The sequence below is a fragment of the Schistocerca nitens genome, chromosome 1, assembly GCF_023898315.1.
Source record: "Schistocerca nitens isolate TAMUIC-IGC-003100 chromosome 1, iqSchNite1.1, whole genome shotgun sequence".
Classification (NCBI taxonomy): domain Eukaryota; kingdom Metazoa; phylum Arthropoda; class Insecta; order Orthoptera; family Acrididae; genus Schistocerca; species Schistocerca nitens.
Window position 1 is genome coordinate 1,283,924,926 of NC_064614.1, and position 8,047 is coordinate 1,283,932,972.

Genomic DNA, 8,047 nt, shown 5'->3' on the forward strand with positions numbered 1-8,047 from the left:
TGTTATTACAAGTAGTCAATTGAAATTCCTGTCTCTGAAAGTAAACTGTAATATTACGTGAAAAGTTGCTGAGATTTTTAAATTGGTGTTTTCTCACAAGCAGTGTAATAAAGCCTGTTAAAAAGTTGTCCACTCAATAAAATTGGTAAATGGTATACAGAAACTGGTTTACAGTTGAACTGTTACGAATACTTTACTTTGTATCACCAGATCTAACAACTTGCATAGTCATTTCCACTATAACTGAGATTAAGAAAATTGTAACTCAAGAAATTATTTTTAGGTAAGGTGTAACCTCAATTTAGCTTTCGTTGTGTAACTACCACAAACTTTAAATGTCAAATAGATCAGCAGAATTATTAAATAAGTAACTTCTACAACATACAGTGTGCAGATACATCTTTTAAGTTACCTTCTATTAATCACCATTCCTTTGTAAGCAGTATTACAGAAGCGCAGTCAGACTAGAATTATTACTTTAAAAAAATTGACAACCTTAGTACAGCAATGTTCCTTCCATGCTATATGGTCTTGCTAGTAACTGTTAACGAAGTCTGACTTTGCACTTACTTCATAATCTTGCTTCCTTTCCTGTCGGCCTCTCTTGGTCAACTCTTGTTCTTTTCGACCCCAATGGTATTAGGTTGCGAGGCCAGAGGGTGTCTTTCATTCTCATTTTTGCCTTCGATTGGGGGAAAGGGGGGGGGGGCGGCGGTGGCGGTGGCGGCGGCCGCCTCAGACACGGTGAGGGGGAGCCAACGTTCCTGGGAGGAATCCTATCAGAGAAAGCCTGGCCCTCCAAGCTGGGTGTTAAGCGATAAAGTCGGTAAACGATCCATGTAAGTCTTCATAGTCCCACGCCTAAAAATAATCTTTGGATGTGAAGACTAAGCAAGAGATAGAACAAGCCATACTAGATGTGTAAACAGCAGTGTCAGCAGGATCACTCACAATATCCCTAGTTCGTGAATAAAATGTGAATCGCAGATGGAGGCGTCACTCTACATCAGTAGTGAAGTAAATGGGATCGAAAAAGAAGCCTTAAACATCACGAAGGTTGCTTCTCAGGATGTAAACCATGTCAAATGCTAACTGTTGCTGATCTTGGAGGTGTGATATATTGGAGCATATTGGAATCACACAATCTAAAGTTCCTGCAATTACTACAGGGACAATCCTGGAAAAGTCCACAGCGTTGAATTGACCTTGATGGCTAGTGAACAAATGAAAGTGAGACAGAGAAGACTGATGTTCCAAAACTCCAGTGATATTATGTACCATGCTGTAGACCGCTCACAAGCACCCACTGCTCACAAGCAAAGTAATTTTGTGGTGGCCAGTTGCGAAGAGAAGACAATGTGAAGACGGGGATAGAACGCTGTTGTAGAGCATTGCTGTATCAGACACTGGTGTACTTCCTCCCAAAACAGTATGTCTGCAGTGCACAGCCCGCCAGATGGCACCATATTCAAAGTTCTGTATCTCAGACGTCTGCACTGATTATCATTTGTATGTTGGTGGCTATAACTGGAAGAGTTGTGATCATTTGTCATTGAAGAAGATCGTTCCGCAGATCAGTCAGCAAGAATAAGAGAAGAGGTCCAGCCAGAACTTCACCTGCAGTCGTTCACTTGGCGAAGAAGATCGTGGCCTCCGCTGAATGCAGTCCTTACAGCCATTTCACTATCACTACTCCCCGACCTGAAAGCACCCAGCTTACAAGATGTACAGTGAACGATGCAAGTTGTTGGCCAGCACCTCAAAAGTGGAAATCCGTTCCCAACGATTTACGAGCCTTTCATCGAGACATTCCAGAGTTGGCTCTAAAGAACAGTGATATTTTAATGGCCAGTGGCTCAGAAGTTGGGGACATTCCCCCCCCCCCTCCCCTCCCCTATCTTACGTACTTCATACTGTTGTTTACTGCTTCTGTACCTAAATGAGTTACATAAAATAGCAAGTAAAATTTCATGTTGAATATATATGTAAACTGAAATCAGCTGTCGGATCTCCTAGTAATCCATTATTTCCTAAAGTATGTCAATTATGTAAATGAAAATCAAAGTTAATGCATTACATCACATGACTGTAATACGGTTAAATGTGCAAAATGTGAGTAATATAGAACTGTCATTAAGACGTCAAATAGATTAAATTCAAACGGCAAATGTATCTCACCTTTGTAGAAGACGAAAGTTGTCGTCAGACGTAGGTAATAAATTAGAATGGTCGAAAGCGGAGAGAAGTGGTGTACTGTAAGTATCCTGTTTGAGGGTGTTTTTTATCTAGAAATGTGTTCAGCTAAAAAACCGAAGCAGATGAAACGCCTGTTGTATCCATAGTCCTTGAGATGGAGCTATAGCTCCGAAACACATTGGGCGGATAGTAGAAAATGAAGCTTGTGAATGATTAAGGATTTTTTCCTGTATGTACTGAAAGTTGACACCCACTGATGTTGAGTGATTTCCATGAAATTGTCTGTTAACAACAACAACAAAGAAGTTTATTGTAAATTAATATTATGCATGCGTTGTTACCAGTGCAATAACATGGCTATTCCAAATATCGACGTGATGTTTCCATATATCTCAAATTCATTTGAGAAAATGCTGTGCCTGAACATGCAGGCGTTCTAAATGTACCAGTAAACCTCTGAGCCTTAAAGACTCGAACTCTCGCGTACAAAACAGCTTCAGTCGTCTGATTAGCTACTGTTATAATAATTGCATGTCAAATTTAATTTCAAATCGTTCATAAACTTTCCTAACGAACTTCATGTACATAAGCAAGAAAATTACTGGGTGTTCTCATCCTCATGCTGGATGAATTGTCAAGATACTTCCGTGCTGTGTTATGCTGCCTAAGGTCACACAGTTTGTAACTGTAATACTTGCTTAGTTTCGTTGTTAAACTTCAAACATGAGATAACGCCTCGTAATGTGCAGATCATGATAGCATTGTATATATTAAGTCAATTACGTGACGTAATGCAACTCAAATTTGTTGCTTCTGGAAGCAGCTAGATTCTTCATGCACAATCGACCAGGTCTGTAGTAATTATATTGAATGGAAAGTCTGTCAGTAGTTGGATTAAAATAATCCTCTAATTTAGCACTCTCAGCTAGTGAAAAACTCCAACTGTGATGTTGAGCACAAATGTTGACGTAGCTAAGCAGCAACCTCTTGTAGCGAGAGGTCAGGCCACCTCCTACAATGGGGTGTATCTGACACCGGGACCACAGTGCCATCTTGTGTAATCAACACACGTCAAATAATGCTCTTACACTTCCTGCTGTGGGTTCGTCATCTCAGCACCCCATCTCAGATGTTTTGCGATTTCCAGTATTTCCTTACTTTCAGTGATTGTCCATATTTAGCTTCGAAATCTTTCTGTACAAACCTTCAAATTCTCCTTCCCTGATGTGTATCATCCCTAAAATATGCGGAAGGCTACCCGATGTAAATAAATGAGCTTGTGTGCAAGGTTTCTAATATTGATCAAACTTACACTTCCTTAGTGCAAGAAACTGTTACCATTTTCTGTAAATAATAAAGGTGTATCATTCTTAGCAGCTGACGAGGCTGTTGCAATGTAGTGAGCATTCCATCAAAATTACTGGTAATCAGTTTGAAGTCCAGTGCAGGGTTGGTCGTTAACTTCAGTTCCGCCTGCACATCCCGCAGCTTCTGATTAACTTAATTCTGAGCTTCTGTGCTGGCGTGCCATTCTGGCTGCTGTATCCAGCTCGGAGGGATGTGGTTACTGCACAAAGTTGTTAGGCATTGTGACGTGTAACTTTGATATTCGTGGTCTGTTACGGGGTCTTTGAAAGTACAGTGACGTAGCTGGAAAGCGATTACCCTGCGCATTTAGGGTTAAAGATTTTTAAACCCAGTCATTCGTAAGGTCACTTTTGTCCTATAGCTTATGGACACATTTCGAAAATACGTAAGCCAAATTTCTTCCAATTTCTATTCATCCTCGGGGCAGTTAGGCCTAATTGTTGTGTGGTATAAAAGAGTTAACATTATTTTGCATGACTGTAGGTGTCTGACTAGGCACAATTATTTTAAATATAGAATGTCAGTTACTCTCAGGAGAAAAAGATCTCATGTTTTACAGTAGTCAGTTTGTATGCTTTTGGAACTTCCTGGGTGAGAACAGGATAATTTTCTCAAACTAAAATAAACGCGAAAAGAAATTGAGTGAGTAGGATGATTTTTATGAGACCCAGCCAGGTGTGGGACGGGGTCACACTAGAGAAGCGAAACTCAGATTAAAACGTGAGATAATGTATCAGAAACACGTCGCACACGCTAACGATCACTTCGCCAAATAACAGGCCTTCAGCAACTGTCGAGGTGACAAAACGCCGTCCGGCAGAAGGCAGTGGCCGCTGCCCAGGGAAGGCGCGGCCAGGCCGCACTACTCGTCCAGAGCTCGGCTGCGGCCATACACGGCCCTGCAGGAACACAACTCCGGCACTCGTTGTTACACGCTGCCGACTTGGGCCGAAGACAGTCCAGACTCCGTAGTAGGGAAGACACATCTGCCGCTAACCGCTGTCCGTTCCTATCTGCCCACAGCTCGGAGACACACCTCGCTACTCCGCGAAAACGGCCAGCAGACGTAGCGTTCTTTTGGCTGTGGTGTTTGATCAGTCTACTGACTGGTTTGATGCAGCCCGCCACGATATCATGTCCTGTGCTAACCTCTTTATCTAAAGTAGCACTTGCAACCCACGTCCTCTATTATTTGCTGGATGTATTCCAATATGTCTTCCTCTACAGTTTTCGCCCTCTACAGCTCCCTCTAGTACCATGGAAGTCATTCCCTCTTATCAGATGTCCTATCATCCTGTCCCTTCTCCTCATCAATGTTTTCCACATATTCCTTTCCTCTCCGATTCTGCACAGAATCTCATTCCTTACCTTCTTAGTCAACCTAATTTTAAACATTCGTCTGTAGTTCATCTCAAATGCTTCTCTTATGTTCCGGTTTCCCCACAGTCCATGTTTCACTATCATACAATACTATACTCCAGACGTACATTCTCAGAAATTTATTCTTCAAATTAAGGCTGATATTTGATATTAGATTTATCTTGGCCAGGAATGCCCTTTTTTTTCCAGTGCCATTTTGATGTCCTCTTTGCTCAGTCAGTCGTTATTGTGCTGCTTAGGTAGCATAATTCCTTAGCTTCATCTACTTCGTGACCATCGATCCTGATATCAAGTTTCTCGCTGTTCTCATTTCTATTACTTCTGATAACCTTAGTCTTTCTTAGATTCACGCTCAATCCATACTCTTCTCATACAAGCACAGCAGTCTCACCTCAATGAGATGCGTTGGTCTGCACAATGAAAGATTTCTGGAAATAACACTGTAAGAAATGGAGTTAGCCAAAGCGGTCCTCACAGCATCATAGGCAGACAGTTGCGATTTTCCCCACCTGAACTCCGCATCTGTCTTACGTAGGTAATTCAAGGGAATGCTAATTAAGCAAAATGAGGCACGAACTTCCTTAAGAAAAATAGAGCATGCCTGTAAACCGAGCAATTACGTTCTTGTTCTGAGATGGAGAAAACACAAATATCTAGACTGTCCTTGATCGAATCTGAACCTTTAAGCTGACAGTAAATGCACTCCAGATTTTGGTGTTTCAAGATGGCGCTGTAGACACCATCGTCCAGATAATCGTAAATAGACTTAACTTCAGATCCCGCGAGATGTTACCCAATAATCGGGAGACGACGGTTCCACCTGTGTGCAGTCCAAGTAGAACTGTTAAACCTAAAAAAGTTCGTCAATGCAAGTGGCCATCACTGGCTTGGATTTTTCAGTGAGAAGAATCTGATAAAGTGCCTGGTTCAGACTGAAGACGGGAAAAAAAGCTTTCTTCATAAACCTGGTGATACAATGGCGTAAGTCGGTAAAGGATTCTATTGGTGACGCACGATTCATTGACCAAAAAGTCGGGGAACTGAGTGAGAACTTCAAACAGGCCCTTAGACTCCCCTGTGGTTAATTGGCTCATTCCGAACTCGGACCTCTCCACAGCTACATTGTTCATTCCAGTGACAACTTGACATGAACATGATCTGAACTTGTCAGTACAAAACCTAAAAAAAAATGCTTTATCGGCTTTATCTACAACTAAGCCCGCTCGCTGGATCCAAACTCGGCCAATAACTGCCTGAAAGATATCTAGTTACTAATACTTCAACTAGCAATGAAAAATATTGTGTAGACACATCACTTTACAATAACCCATCAGGGATAACACCTGTCCGTTGACGGTACGATGTCCTTGTAACGTGGGCTCCAAGGGAGAACACGTATGTGAAAAATTACGGTACGACTGGTAGTTGTAATCTCGCCCTCCCACAAATCACCATTCTTTGTACAAATTTGGAAAACAGTGAGATTACAGAAGAGCAATTTTTTACTTACCTTAATTATCTCGTTGTTGTAGATCGCTGTCTTGTCTACCACTACTTTCTTGCAGCTGAAAATTTCGATTTCTTAGGTTCGTGAAAAGCAAATAACTGTTCAACAGTTTCCTTTTGCTATGAACATACTTTTATTTTATACTATTCTTCTGAATCGCACATACTTCCATATTCAAAAAAACCAATAATTACATTGTCGCTTACAAGGTCAACAAAATACATTTGTTTCCATCAGACATGCCCACCACTCCTTACGTTCTGTGCGGTACCCACAATACGCCAAAGGCTTCACAAAGTAGAAGAGTTGGCAAAACAAAAGAATGATCACTAAAATATCATTATTTCATAAATTAATCCGGACATCAATAATTAGGAATAGATTGTACAAGAAATGAGAATTTTAAGTATGCCACAAATTTTGTAAGCTTCAAATAATTTCCAAAAATAGCCATTTTAACTGTTACTACCAATAGTGACACAATTTCTTTTTTATACATTTTAGCCTGACGTACATCATATACAAAATAAAATGAATTCTTGTAATGAAACAGCTGTTAGTTTTTAACCTATGAGAGATCAGAGATTATACATGGTATCGCTTATGTCTACAGAAAAGGTAATATCAGAGGAGGAAGAATATTCATTATCTAGTGCCACAATAAGATATTACTGCCGGATTCGAGTAAAATGCAGACTGTACAATCAACCAAAGCACTTGAATAACATGTGGCAACTCATCCAAGGTTAGCACATCCAATCCCTGCACCAAGGTACATATAGGATGGAAGAGCTTAGCAAAAGGTCGTCAGTCTTTTACTACAGCCCCAGTAATTCACACGTTGCTGTACATACCACCTTGATTTTCTACGCTAGTCGAAAAACGTATGAAAGAAACTGCAGAAAGCTTACTTACCATCATTCACCATATGTAGACATAGTTACTGGGTAGCTGTCGGTAGTGCCTTGATTTTCTACCCTAGGCGAAAAATTAAGAAAAAGCCCACCGGAGCTTCCATACTAACACTTTGGAAGCCCTTCTTTCCACACAGACGTAGACAGCTGACAGCCTGCATCCCTGATTTGAAACGATCATAATAGTTGTAGTAACCCCACAGTCGCAGCAGTTGCAAAAGTTGCAAACGTTGTTTCGGGAGCAGAACTGTCGCAACATCGTGAGGGTGTCGACGAAAGGCCACTCTTTGATACCTGGAATTAAATCAGTAGACGGCCGTGCAAAGCAAGTACCGAGGCATGCAGCTAATGGAGCTAGTATATATATATGATTGGCTCCCTCTCAAGGATATGATACCTATGCTCACGAATCGGTTGTCTGTGGACTGGTAAGATGAATGGTCGCAGACATCGAAAATCAAAGGCGATCACTACACGTTAGTTCATCCAACAGTTCAGTGTGTTCCAGGGTATCACAACTACAGTGCGGCAGAAAAATAACAATTGGAAGTTCAACAAACACTTGTATCGACTACCTGTAGAGAAGTGTAATCACACCACTCACTTGTACGACGTCCTCTGGGCACGTATCACATCAACGTACTAACAAGTAATCTTCGGGCTCTTTGTCGTGTGTTCCCAG